The sequence below is a fragment of the Bombus affinis genome, chromosome 15 (assembly GCF_024516045.1).
Source record: "Bombus affinis isolate iyBomAffi1 chromosome 15, iyBomAffi1.2, whole genome shotgun sequence".
Lineage (NCBI taxonomy): Eukaryota > Metazoa > Arthropoda > Insecta > Hymenoptera > Apidae > Bombus > Bombus affinis.
In genome coordinates this window covers 3,942,012-3,957,168 of record NC_066358.1, presented here as the reverse complement: position 1 = coordinate 3,957,168, position 15,157 = coordinate 3,942,012, and the positions used below count along the sequence as shown (strand labels likewise).

General features: G+C 46.7%; 1 protein-coding gene across 4 annotated transcripts in view; it reads right to left on the bottom strand.

The window, feature by feature from the left end:
* The window catches only part of LOC126924950 (uncharacterized), an 80,598-nt gene that overhangs the window by 47,624 nt on the left and 17,817 nt on the right, over window positions 1-15,157 (bottom strand). The window contains exon 1 of one of the 4 annotated variants that reach the window (XM_050740013.1): window positions 868-1,545. The exons of the other annotated variants lie outside the window; for them this stretch is intronic. The gene's annotated coding sequence lies outside the window, so the exon portion shown is untranslated. Of the gene's footprint in view, window positions 1-867; window positions 1,546-15,157 lie in introns of those variants that run through there. 4 annotated transcript variants of the gene reach the window in all.

Genomic DNA, 15,157 nt, shown 5'->3' with positions numbered 1-15,157 from the left:
GTTTCGCGAAAGGGAGAAGTGTGTCATGCACAAAAGCCTTTTCCAAATCGTCTTAAAGCTTTGTCACTATTATCATAATGATGTCAGATGCTTCTTTTTCTTTCTTTTCTCTCCCTTTTTCTTTTTTATTACGAAGGAACAAAGAGAGTTCTATTTTAGAGGCATCGTAATTGCGTTTCCACCGTGAGAAGAAGGATGCGGCATAAGCAAAGCGTAAGTTCAACCCTTGCTGCGTTCCTTGGGTCGTTCTCGACCAAATCACTTTTATTCGATATCGTTGGAAAATTTCTCGAGTTTCGGGAAAATATGAAAATATTTCGCTTTCGCGCCGTAGACTTTCTTAATCCCGTTGTTCTCGTTTCCTCTGTGACTGTCTCTTTTAATCGCGTTGTCCATACGACGAAATTGCAAAAAAGCGAGGTTGACCACGAGAGGCACGTGTAACATCCATTTTCAGTCGCGTAAATCCGAGGAGAACAACGGGATTAACAGCCACGTTGAAAGCTTTCCTTTCGATCGAAACGAAAGCGAGATCGAGATAGAAAAATTTCGAGGATCGCGACAAACTTACCCCGGCTACGCTATCGCGATCTATGATAAAATAATAATTACGAATTCTACGGAAGGAGGATGGGTGCAAGAAAGTTTGAGAAAGCTGGAAAGTTCATCGAGAGACTCGGAAAAATCTCAGTAATTACTGGTTTTCCGGCGTAGACGTCGGCAGACATTTGGGAGAAAGTTTTGGAAAGAGCGGGGAATTGGATTTTCGGATGGAAGCGTGCTCGCAGACACAATGAGATCAGTTGCTTCAATTAAGTAGAAGGATACTGTCGTTGAACGGGGCTACATAGCAGAGTCTACACGAACCTGGAGCTCCGAAGAGAAGACCATTCCCCTCCGACGCCTCCTCCTCGGCTAGTCGGGTCCCGAGTCGGCGTAGACACAACCGGTTTCCGCGGTGTTCACCCGCTTTTTGAGAAAAAATTGAACCAGTTTGTAAAACGAAAAAAGCTCTCCCCACCAGCCTCGTAGACGCCCCTCCTCTATCCCTTTACTCGGATTGCCGCGGAGACTCATGGGAACCGAAGCGATTCCAAGCGTCCCGGAATCCGATGCGCATCAAATGAAAAAGCCTCCAACGTTGCCAAGATTTTGACCCCCTCTCTCTTTTCCCGCTTCATCCTCCGTTTCTGCGCCTCTCCCACGACCGAAAGGAAGAGAGAAAGAGAGAAAGAAACTAAAACCACCTTTCGCCTTTCCCTTTTTTCCTTCCCTCCAATTTTTTCGTACCCGCCACGAACGAAGCACGGCGGCAAAAAAAAAGAAAAACGCGCCGCACGAAAAAACCGCGAAGGTGTTGCTCTGTGTGACGCGGCGGTACCAAAATGTCGGAGCAGCCTGGTAGATGTGCGAGTGCGTAAGACGCGAAAACGCGAAGGCTTACGCGGCCTATCGTGAAACACACCGCGGTCCTGAATACGTTCTAGGGAAGAGCGTGGTTGCAACGTAGGCCGCCTCGAGGCTTCCTGGCAGGGACTATTGATTTTCGAATTGGTTCAAAATTTCCATAATACCACGACGGCTGAGAGGGTACGCCGAAGCGCGGTTTCGGGTAGAGGGGGGTGAGTGGAGAAGGAGGAATAGAGACAGCGACGGGCAGGAGAAACAGACGGGGGCCGGAGGAGAGAAAACAGAGAAAGAGAAGAGAGACGTGTACGGCGAGTACAGTCGTACACTGTGTAGATAGAAGGAGAGGCCGATGCAGGGAAAACCATGAGGGGAAGAGAGATATAGAGAACGAGAGGGAGAGATAGAACGAAAGAAGGGGAGGAAGAAGAAGGGTGGAAGCCGAATGCACGTCAGAGGGTGAGTCGCCACGGCCTCGGACGGTTTCGAACTTGGCAAAGTTCAGCGGCTCAAAAGAGACACCCCGCACCCACTCCACCCTTTCGAGAGCACCCCACCATGATTCACCCTTCCTCCTTCTTCCCCTGCACCGTTTCTCGCTTCTCCTAGGCTTCTCTCGCCCGTCGGCCAACTTCATTCCTGCACCAACCCCCGCGCACCAACAATTCCCCCACAAACGAACCGAGCATCTCGCGCGCACGTGTACACGTATACGTGTACTATATGTGAGTGTACATGTGCACATCGTCACATACACAAACGCGTTCCCCTTCCTATCTGCACCCTCCTCTGTCATTTGCCGAGCACCTCCGCACAACACGCCGCGCGCTTTCCTCTATGTGTCCGTGTAACAACGATACCGACGACGTGAACGACCGCTCGTTCCTCGTTCCTCGTTGCGTTACATCGTGCTAACGATACCACCGGCAAGGGTATTACCCTCCTTGTCCCGTTCGGCATCGCTTTCCAGAAGGAACGGTGTTTAATGCGTTATCCGAACATCTCGCCCCGGAGACATTCTCTCTCTCTCTCTCTCTCTCTCTTTGTTTCTTTCTCTTTCTCTTCCCCCGCAGCTTTTTTTTTTGCTCGCCTCTTCTTCTTCTCTACTCGCGCGCTTTTTGTCCTGCCTGCAACTTTTGCCTTCGACCTGTACACGCTTTCAGGACTCATCGCACGATTACCAAGAAATACGCGATTACCGTCTAATTATCCTAGGGGCAGTAAAGCGTACCAATTACAGGATCGAACTACGGTTTCGCTTACCACTCTGTGTCTCGTATATTGAAACACGCGATGCGATTCGACGAAGTTGCCGAGAATCGGAAAACAAACGTCGCTTTCAAGAATAAAAGCAGAAGCTTCGTTGCTAGTCGGTGCAAAAAATTTAATCTCTTTCCATTGACGTCGATCGAGCCAACGGATCGGCATTTCTGAAAATTCTCCATACGGATTCTCGTAATTTGCGCGCGAGCGAGATCAAAAGCGCTTCGGCAAAATTCTTGGAGGCCACGAGGCTCGCACAGAGAAGAAGAGAGAAAGCATTGTTGGCCACCGTACCGCGGACAGAATGACGTACGACCAGACGTTGCATTCCTCTCTTTTTACGAATTCCTCCCCCTTTTCCTCCTGCCGCTGTTTCTTCGCTCGGATCCTGCTGCTCCCTTCGCGACAAAGATAAAAAAAAAGAAGAAGAAGAGAAAGACAGAAACAAAATCCTTAAGAAAAAAAAAGATATGATAAAGAAATAAAGAGACGGAGAGATGTAAAAAAGGAAGAGAGCGCAGACGAAAAAAGTCGAGTAAGAGAGGATGGAAAGAGGGAAGAAAAAGGTTAGAGTTTCGACTCTGTCCATGGACTCTCGAGTCTTTTTTTCGAGATAGGGCAGCGAGCCGGTCGTTCGACGGCTACGGGCAGGATCCACTTGAAAAGTGCGCGGTAACTCCGCCAAAAGAGGCATGAATCGTCGAGCGTGCCGTGACATGACCTGTCCTAACTGGACGAATCTCGTACCGTGCACGGCTACCGTGCTCTCTTCTGCACGATCACACTTCGCTCGGGTTACTTCGTTCTACCTCTTCTCTTCGGCCACTTCTCCCACCGAGCCTCGCCTCCGCATCCCTTCTTAACGACGCGTGTTTCGCCAACCGGACCAGCTTTACGCTTAAAACTGTATCCGTATCTCGCCTTCCTTTTGCTTCCTTTATCCCTACTACGGCCAAGTGAAATTGAGCACTAGTTCGCGTTGTAAACGGTTCAGACGCGGCTGACCCCGATGCAGCGCTATGCGATTCTAGATGCCTGTTTTTCGACAAGCAGATCGACCGAACTACTTCAACGATGAATTTAGGATTAGATGGTTGCTTGTGTGGAATCGTGCGGCACGTACGAAAAGTCTGCGATTGATCTTGGAAACCGCGGCGGTATAGTTTGTAATATAGGTCCGAAGGAAAGTTTCGAAAGATTCGTGGTAGCACGTTAAATGTGTAAGAATGTAGTTGAGAAAAAATGACTGTAGCTTTCCCATGGCGAAATCTACTAGGTAACCTTACATTCCTAGATAATTGAAATAGTATCTTTGTAATCGCGTTATGTAGCTACGAAAAATTTCCAATTCTTTGGAAATTGCTGCTGTAATTTGTAATACAAAATCGAAAAGTTTGCAAAGTTTCACGGATCTTTAAGCGTATTAAACATGTGAAAAAGTAGTTCAGACATAAATGACCCTAATATACGGTTCTAACTTTAGGATTCCCGCTAGAGCCTTTTATCGATTGCCGTCAAGTTTCTTATAATCGCGACGTTGTTCCCCAGGTTTTTGTCTATCGTTTGCACGAGGAAAAAATCTTGCCAGTGTTTTTCGAAATTTTACTGTCCGCTAAAATAACGGATATTACCTGTAACGCGCGTCTTGCAGCGCATTAACGATCAGACGAGTTGGCAAATTTGCCCGGCAACGACAACGCGTTAACGAGAGGGTCGAGCTAGGCACGTAAATACTTTTCAAGCTCATTAAGTGCACACTGAGAGAGTATGACAATTTTCGCGCTGCTTCTCCACCGGCTATCATCCGTGTAAAAACACACTTACGTTTCAACGTTCACGAGGATTCCCCAGAGCTCGGTGAATTTCAAATTAGATAAAAACCGTAATTCAAAAACCGTTTATAACCACCCGCTGATATATTATAAACGCGATTAAAAATACCCTTTCTTTTTGTATTCTTCTTACGAGTAATTATACGCCCTTTTTATGCTTAAAACACTTTGTCAGACGATTTCCTGTAACGCTAGTTTGTACCTATCGAGGTACAAATTAAAATGTTTATAGTACGCTATTGAAAATTACTCGAATCGTTAAAAGTTCATTTATCTATAAAATTTGTATGTAAGATTAGGACGCTATAAAACTACCGACAAAGCTAAAACGTAAGAGTACGAGGGAAGTTGAGATAGATGTGAAAAATTGAATAAACGGAAACAAACATAAATCTAGAAAATTTCAACGAAAAATTACGAGTTGGTTGTTCAAAGAACTCTGGTAATTCTAGCGTCAAAATGAAATACTAGAAAATAATTACACTCGTTAGTGGAAATAACAAGTTCTCAAAATGACCCGGCTACGATAAAGAAAAAAAAAAAAAAAAAAAAGAAAAAAGAAAAGAAAGAAAAAAGAGAAAAGGGAGGAACAGGTACAGTACTAGCGATGGGGGAAAAGTAAGAACCGATTTGTTAACGAGGTTTCTCGAGGTAATTAACTGGAGGAGGATGCGTACGGGACATATAGGTTTAGTGTGCGAATTAGCCGCATCAACATAATTATAGAACACGCATGCCGTCGTTTATACTTACCGATTGTAATTATAACACATAGAACAAATTGAAGTTTGCTTAACGGTCTAGCCTGCCGACCGATAGTAAATTCAACGACAAGTTAACGTTCCCATGTAGCGCAAAAACTGAACGGCATGTAAACGCCGAATCGATAAATCTATTACGATAAGAGGACGTGTTACAACTTCACCGTTACTCATACGCAACGCACACACACACACACACACACACATGCATGTACACACATGAACAAATGCAACAGGACACACATACACGCATACAATAACGAGTAGAAAAACTTCCGTTAGCTTCCTAACCGGGCAAGTAAAAGGAACGATAGTCCGGCGTGCAGCTTTTTAATTTCCCATTTTCCCGCGGTCGATACACCAAGTTTTTTGCATTTTTTTACATTTTCTTAGCGATCTATCGTGCGAAAGTAAGAAGCACCGTTGCTCGATTTTGCGCCGGTGATTTCGACTCTGGGAACGAAATCACGATTCCTATCAAATTCTTTAGCAAATATAATTGCCATCCTGATACTTTGCCACCTACGCAATCTTTTCCTTTGTTCCCCTGCCAATTTCTGCAGGCTACTATAATTCTTTTTTCGCGGCTTTACTTTAATTAATTAATTAGTTAATTATAATTAACGAATGCAAACGATACCGAGCTGACGTTGATCAATATAGATTACCATAGAGGCACGTGGACTCAGAGACGATTCCAGTTACCACCAGCCAGTCTCGACAGCAGACATTAAAGCGTAGTTCTGGTCGAGCAATTTCACTTTTGTCGGTAGCCGAATTACTCTATCCCTTTAAACGTAGCGCAACGAGAAAGAGAAAAGCTTCGAAAGTCGAAAGTCGGTCGCAGTCGCGAGGTTGAAAAGGGACGAGGAGCCTGCCTTCTTTCTGCGACTCGACGTCAGCTCGAAATCCAGTTTCTTCGTAAAGAAAGAGCCGGAAATTTTCTCAAGCTCGAAGGCTATCCTGTTTTTTGTTCCACGGAATCTTCGGGCTGGTGCAGAGGGGAGGGAGGGAGGGTATCGTTTGATCGTAGAGGATTTACTCCCGTGACTGAAACAGCGGAGGATATCGCAAAAAGAGGAAAAAAAAGGGGCAAGAATCGAGCACGGTCCACAGGTAGACGCATCGAAATCGAGAGGGGTTGACTGGAATCGAAAGAAACGCACGCACGGTCGGGTTAAAACCGTGGCAGCGAGGTCGCGAAGGCTCGTCGACGACGACCCACTGCCACCCTGTGCGACCGGAGAGCCCACGAGCTCGATTCGAAATCCGAGGAAAAGAAGAAGCCGAGAATCGAACAGGCGAACAGAGAAAGAGGTAGCGAGAGAAAGAGAGATAGATAGAGAGAGAGAGAGAGAGAGAAAGAAAGGAAAAGATATCGAAGAGTAGCAAGGGCTCCTCGTCTTCCTCCCACTCTAAGATGCCGGCTTAGCGACCGGAAAATAAGAATAAAAAGCCCCACGGGATGAGAGGAATTAAAAAACCATAAAAGTACCGTCTACGCCAATGCGATTGGAAACGTTGCGATATAATGTGCGACGTTCCAATAATATCGCCCCGTCCTTGTACTTATTTCGTTTTCTCTCAAGAACAGGGGAAAATTTCAATCTAGAGGCGTGTATATTTTTTGCTGGCAATTTGCAAGTTCGATCGTCTCCCTTGTTGTAAACGACGACAACGACGACGACGACGACGACGAGGACGAGAACGACCACGACTGCGATTACGACGATATGACGAAGAGGAGAGGACCGAGATTATCCGACGAGAGTAATTTCGTTTGGCGATTAAAATTGAAATGGTGATTCCGTGGGCGGAAGACGCGCGGAAAGTTACGCTGAAAAATTCGATATTTAACGTAGATATAATATTAACAGTTTTCCAATAAGTGGACAAAAATATCGAGAAAGTATCGGACCGAAGGGAAACTACAATGTATTTACCATGGCTCGGTTCCGAGCAGCGTGTACCAAACGATGCAACGAATATACGCGGTGCTTTCAATTAACACAAATTTCACACGAGAGCGTCTCGTTCGACTAGTGGCTTCGGAGCACTGGCCAGCATATCAAGATTCACCGGGCAATTTATTTTGCTGCTATGCGAATGCGAATGACCGGCAGAAGCTCGTGAACACGAGTATCATCAATGTTAAGAGCATCTTAACACAGACTGATGAGAATACGAGGTTAGTTGTATGCAGCTGTCACTGTACTCGATTCGTCGTGTATCGTCGTACGTAGTAGCGTGGAGGCCAGTTACGGTGCAAAAGCCTGGTGGTTTCATTATGCGTGAGACAGAGCGGATACGACTCGTACCAGGGACTGTACTCCGGCGAGACGCGTTTAACCAGTAGGGCTATTTCGAATATTCGTTAAAAAGTATCTCCGATGCGAATCGACTCTCCTACATTCAAGTCGGTTCAATTCGACTCGGTTCGACTCGGCTCGATTTATGTACGACGATGGAAGTAAAAGTCGAAGGGGAAGGAAAAGAGAACAAGCAGACGTACGGACACGAAGTCCTGATCACCGAGATAAAAACGATAAAAACAATTTACGCGAAATGCGAATATAAAGAACGTTCCCCCCGGCGCGTGCATTTACAATTATCGTCGCGATCGCAAACGAGATTCCAGCACGTTTCGGAGCGATCGATCGGAGCGCCGTTCCGACCAGCTCTAGTTACTTTAACCGTGTGTTCTCGGCGAACGAACGTAATGAAAGAACAAGAAACGGCCGACTAGAAGCGAAAGGAACACACGAAGGGAAGAGCAAAAGCGTAGAAAGAGAAAGAGAAACAAAGACCGGGGCAACCATGAGCGAGAGATACGAAGGATTGGAAAGGGAAAGAGAAGAAGATGGAATAAAATGGTGAGCCGGCAGAGTGTAGAGTCGTGACGAGGAGGTGAAACAACGTTGGCCTAGGAGAGAAGTTAGAGATGGCAATGTAACAGGCTCTCTATTCGCGCGTAAGCACCGCCGACATACGTGTTTGATCGCGATACACACGGCCAAAAGAGTAGGAAGCCCGCGTGCACACAAATTCCGGGGCTCGTCTGGATCCGACTAGTCGACTGCACGTTTTTCGAAATATAGGAAAGTTATGAAATATCGTGAGCGCCGTGAAACTTTTAATGCGAGGTCCGGTGGCTTGGTCGTCCCCTCCCCCCTTCTTCCTATTCTCGCTCTCCTCGACAGCCTCTATATAGAATACACCTGGCCGTATAAGCGAGGCTCCTACCCCTAGTGTGGCATGGGGTGGCGCGGGTAACTTTTTTATTAAAAAAGTTTTTCGAAATAAAAATCAGACGCTGTCCTGGTGGGGATAGACACGCGGCCCCTTACACGTACACCCACGCCTACTCAAGAATATACAGTAGGCAGAGCCTTCTTCGTCGCGCAACTTTCTGCTCCTATGCACGGACTCGCATTAAGCACACGCATCTGCTCGTAACTCACGATCGTTTATTCATCGCGGGCGGGCGGACGTGGGGTTAGGCTTAAAGAAACATTGTCGAGGGCTATATAGTTTTCGTATTACATCGCTGGGTACACCGAAAAGTCATAGGACTTTGAACCGATGCGATGACGTTCGCGTTTCTCTTATTTCGTTATACCTATAGAAGGGAAGACGAGAAAGGCAGACGTTTCTCTTGGAAATAGATCTGGCCTTTATCGGGCGCGCTCGGCATTTATCCTTGGCGCATAACGCCAAAGTGGAGGAGAAGTCGGCCTGTGTCTTCGGTTCTGGTAACATTTCTCTGCCATGTAAATAACATTTCTCCCCCGATAGTCGATGCCCGAAACAAACAAACCACTCAACGAGTCCGGCCAGCGAAACATCCGGGGGCACCTCCTCCCTTTTGATATGGGTCAACCAAAACCGCGGCACCGCTAGCCCCCGTGAGGCTTCGCGGCCCCATCCCTCCGTATATCGGCTGTTCGCCGACGAATCCACCGGTGTTCCCTCGCTCACGCGCGCACAGTACATACATACAGGCCACGTAAAAGCGATCGCTCGCTTGTGCATGTGCACACGTACAGAGAGAGAGTGAGAGAGAAAGAGAGAAAGAGAGAAGGCGAGAACGAGAGCGCAGGCAAGGAGAGGACGAGAGCGTGCGTACAATCAGAGAAACTGCGAAAGCGACGGCGTCGTGGCGGAGGGTACGAACCAGCCAGGAGGAGACCGAGGAGCAAGAGGCGGAGGCGGAGAAGGAGGATGAAGAGTACGGAGCAGGAGACGGAGGAGAAAGAGGCGGAGGAGGCAGAAAAGCGGAGGTGGCTCGTTCGGGGGATCTTTATCAAAGTCAACGCACGCCGGTCACCATGGCAACGAAATTGGATTTTTTTTTCGAAGTTTTTTCGGCCCTTCTCGCCGGCGCCCATTCCCGAAGGGGGCGAGAGAGGAGATGGAGGCTCGACGGAGGAGATGGCGGTGGCAGCGGCGGCGGTGGCAGCGGCGGCGGCGGCGGCGGCGGTGGCGGCAGTGGCGGAGCAGGCAGAGGGAAAAGTGGTAGGAGAGATCGGAGGAAAAGAGAAAAGGGGAAAGAGAGCTAGAAAGAGAGAAAGAGTATCGAGAAGGTCGGGGAGGCTCTGACGAACGGCGACCGGGGAAGCCAATAATTCGAATTGAGAACAGCCAATGGCCGTGCATCTGATTTTTTGTCGTATCATCGTCGAGGTCGTCCGCCCTCTCCCTAGCCCCCGCATTGCTCCCCCACCCCCGCCCCCCTTCCGCCCGTCGCGGCCGCGCGACGAAAGGGGCCGCTCTGCCTCGCTTTTTGTAAAATCTCCCATCTTCCACCATTGCCTCTCTCCACCACCACACACACTACCACCATCACCTCTGTCCTTCTCCGTCTTCTCCTCCACCTCCATCTACCTCCTCCGCCTCCACCTCCGTGTCGTTCTAACTCTTCGTTGTCCTGGACTCTCTCCTATGGTGTTTTGTTGGATATATATATACATATATATATGTGTATATATATACACATATATGTACACCATAGGATACGTGCGCATCGGTCGGAGGTGTCCCGTCGATGTACAGTGGCGAAAAGGCTCGAGTACGATACACTGACTCTGACAGGAGGAAACGTTACACTAATCGGCCAGGATGTCTCTTCGATTTAGCTATTTCGTCCGAGTCAATTTCGTCAAAGGGGGCAAACTTTTTCAACCTGACTCCGGACAAACGCTTTTCTTCCGATTCTTTCCTTTGTATAGTAGAACGTAGAATTCGACAGAAGCTCTTCCCTCTGTCGAACGCCAGTGGCATGTGTACACAAAAACTATATTTTCATCGTCTAGAAATCTCTTGAAATTTCATAAAAGACCCTTGTTCGCAATTCCTCGGATTCCAGCTTAATAACACAATTTCTCGGTATCGAGTAAACTAGAAACTCGAAAAAAGTAAAATCGCGGTAACTAAAAGCTTCGATACTAACCCTTTGACAGCAAAGACAACATACTCGAGTAACCTAGAGCGAGGCAAGTACGAGCCTGAGGGAAGGGATTACAACCTTCAGTGGTCGTCGTAAGACTGAATCGAATACATACGCATGTAAGTACATTGTGGCGCATCTACAAAAATCGTCGTAAATAGGCAGGGAGAGACGAGGAGGAACCATTCGAAAACAGCGATCTGTATTTAACCGTGTGAACTTTCATTACGATTTCAATGACGTCCAAGGTAACAAGACTTGGATCGGTCCAAATATAAATGGCCCGCGATATTATAAAAATATAATGATCCGCGAAGGATTGGCCCGTTTCCGTGTGCCGAAGATACACGGACTAGGCCACGTCCTTCGCCAGACGAGGTTGCTTTCGGGTTAATCCGGTCTCCTCACTAAAAGCAAGCAAGCGAGACGCGAGCGTGGTTGTCCTTTTCAGAATCTCGCGGGTATCACGTACCCGAGCGAGCCACATACACACTGCCGCCCCCTGCTGTTCCCTCCTCTTCCTCTTGCCGCCCCTTCCTGGGCCAGTGTAGCGGCGCGAGTTGAAAGCTCGAGAGCGGGAAAGAGTACGGGAACTTCCGGTGGAACGATCCAACGAGTCAGGCATTCCGCGGCGGCAAAGTTCGAGCTGGTCGGGCCCGAGGCTCGCTCTTAATGACGCCAGAATCAACGGCGGAAGTGTGCTTTAGAGTTCTCGAGCACGACTCGAAGCGATCGAGTCGAACGAGATCGTTGTTTGCCCTGTGAAGCCGTTTCGTAAACAGCTGCCCGATACTGGTTCGCGATGTTCGCGTTCTCTAGAGCCTGCTCGAGCGGCTTCTTCGGGGAAATGAATTTTAAAAAAGGGGACGACCGTTTAAGTCGACGTTAGAACCATTTAAACCAAGCAGATTTTTAGAAAAAGAAGGAAAAACGATTGCCGCAAAAGTGTAATTGGACGAGAAACGATTTTAAGCGAAGCGAACGCGGAGCTCGAGTCGGGTTATCGTGAAAGAATGATATACGCTATTGATCGGTGTTAACAACCGGAAGTAATACGATACGCTATTGACACGTTATAAATAAGAAGGGGGCAAGGTAGCGGCGCGCGTGGTTCGCGGAGCTTTTGCATCGTGGCCGACAATACGATTACGCGCCGGCTCTCGACCGTTTTTTAAATTATACCGTAAATTACACGGCATCGCGTGAGTATCCTAAAGTATTTAATAAGCATGCATACACGTTTGTTTATGCGCCGGGGAACCTCCCCCCTCTTCTTCCACTCTGTTTCGCTGCAGCACTATCGATCCAGAAAAATCCTGTGAACCGAAACGCGGAAACGCGTACATGCAATGACCGATGATCGCATGCCGCAAAAACGCGGCCTGCGAGGATTCCGTTCGATATTTTATGAATCATGGACCGCCAGGCATCGCACGGTATTCTCGCCGCGTTATTCGTGTCAACCATCTGCACGAGTATGCATATACGTTGTACAACGTCTGATGTTATTTCGTAGTCATCACAGTCATCGTTGTAATCGTGTTCTGTAACTATAGTTGACGGATGATGCGTCAAGAATCGACTTTTTACCACTTTTACATCTTTTATGTTAAATATGTTTGTTTGCTGTCTTTGCTTATAATCCAACGACGTATACAACAACAATTAAACAAATGGAAAAGGATAAGAGAAACGCGGACGAAACCTATAAATAACTTGATCACTCGTTACACGTGCTTGTCTTATTCATTGCTATGCTTATCGTGAGAAAATTAACGATTATTAGAAAACATGGTATAATCGAGCGTTTGCTGGACGTTAATGTAGGTAATCCCAACGATATAGAATAGTTTTTCCCAAGAGTGATATTGGCTGGTTCGAGCACAACCAGCCGGATTTCCAAAGAATCGGTCGTGTCGTTAAAATGCAACAGGTTTTCGAGACCGGCCGGATGGATCCGAGTTCTCAATCCGGCAGAGCATTCCTCTAGAGAGCAAAGCCTCTCTTCTCCCTTTGCGCGCCAAGACTCCGAATGACCCGTGCCTTTTACAATTTTACTTCGAGTTCGCTACGCTTAATGAGAATAACAACGATGGCCGTCAAACGCCACCCAGAATAGAAGCGTTCCAATTTAATTCTCGCAACCTTTCCCACTGTCCTAGAAATCCATACGTTCCTCGTACTTTTCGCGTTACGTAACATTTTCGTTTCCCACGATACTTTTTCAATTTTTGTTAACGATGACGACTTCGTGCCGGTTGTTACTTTCGAACCACGCTGTATTCCAAATGTCCACGATCGTCGTTAACAGGTCATAAAATCCTGGCAGCGGTATGCGAGATACAATGACCTAGCACTTCTGTTGGCAGACGGTCTGCGAACAATCGACGATGGAATAAAAGGTGTTGCACGATTTCGCTAAGCAAGAAAATCGATCGGCAAAGATAAACTACGTTAAAAATTATCGATTGTTGAAATAACAAGCATACGTTTTAACGCAATTTTTCCTGGTGGTCAATCATCTCACTCTTTTTCATCTGTCATAACCGGACGTATCGTATACGAAAGAAGAAAAATGCTCTGTCGATATTATTATTCATGAGCTTTTACCATGAACTCTTGCCACCAATTACCATGTATAATTGGAATCAATTATCGATATGCATTGTTAATCTTATTGTATTCCAGCATACGTACATAGTGCATAACGCATGCGATCATTAATCTATCTTCGCTAAATATCCTATATCGCGTGTGATTCCGGCATTAATTCACAATCGAAGTGAAATCTATCAAAAACATTCGCCAATAGTAGATCTCGATCCTTAATATTGTTTCGTAGTAAATGGAATTTCAAATGTTTCGGTGGAATAAAATTCTATTCCACTGACGAATTACAGGAAGGATCTATAACACATTTATCAAAAAGTTTTCTCATGTTCCCTATAGTTTCGAAGATAGCGTCAGAGAAACGAATCTCTGAGAGCGAGGGAAAATGAAATTTAAAACTGCTTGGCTAAAAAGATATCCTCATCCCTTTATCTGATATTCATTGTATAAACGCGTAGAATTTTCATCGAAATCAGCGTAGCGGATGTTCCTTAGTAAATCCTTTGAATAAATCTGGTCACGTGACTAGTTATCAGTCCACAGCATCGACGGGGAAGAGAAAAATCGAATCCTCGACCAATCGATTCGCACAGCTGGTTTTCCACAGCGTGCACGTACGCATGGAGAGATAGAATAAACGAGTTCCGGGCGTGTGTGAGTGTGCATGCGTGTATGGGCCACGTACCACGCGGCCAAGCAATGGGAATGACGCTCTCTCGAGTGCTACTGATACTACTGAATGAACTTTGACACCGCCTCTACTCGTATGACTAATACGAATTTACTGTGCAATCCACTGTGTTACTAAGCTTTTTTGTTCTTTCTATGTGTCACTTACGTTGACTCATGAAAATATTTAGACAATTATTATAGAAAACTTCTCTGTCCACATCATACATAAAAGAATTCGGAATATCGTTAGGCACTGTAAAGAGAAACGATTACGTCGGTAAGATTTGAAATCAATTTGAAAATGTACGTGGAACTTACAATTTCTTCAGATAGTTACTTAGTAAAGCATTAGTAGATGTACTAATAACAGACGAAATTTCAGAATATTTCGTACAACACACGTAGATACATTCTATGCAGCTATCGATAATTCGTTTCGTTCAAATAACAAATTTATTATCAACTTGCTAACGGTAACTAATGTACTAGACAGTAAGCGCGGTTCGATGCTACGGATCGATCGATCGATCGGAAATCGTGTATCGCTGAATCAATTCAACAGTTAGGTAAGATTGGTAGAGCAGCAGCACCGTATGATGTTCTGTGCGATCGCAACGAGCGTACGCGTAGCGTAGGTTCAAACGCACGTGTGTAAGTCTGTCAGCTCGCCCCTTCCAACGACGTCGCTCTCCCTCCTTTCACGGCTCTGACGAAACTCTCGACTCTATTGGTCCGGCCCTTACCCTTCCCCGCGCTACCGCAGACGACTCATTCCATTCAGTCACCCGTACGAATTCGACGCTACCACGCTACGACCATGCCGCGTGCTCTCTTTCCTTTCTCACTCTCGCGCCTCGTTTCGCTTTCTTTTCCCTCTACAGTAGTTACATCTATCCCTCTCGCTTGTTGTGTTGTTCGTGGCTCTGCCTCGATCTTTCCGCCGTGCTGCCTCGATGCCACGCTCTCTGTCTCGCCGCGCGGCACACACAACAGCAACGTGCGTCGCGGAAACGTTCGCACAGTTTCTAACCTGACCTACGCGTCGCACGGCCAGGGGCGAGAGATCCCGGTGCAATGTCATCCTGTTAAGAAGTTCGCGTTTTCTTCGAACATCCATGAATTCGTTTTAACCCGGAGAAATTGAAAATATCGTGAGAAGGTTTCGT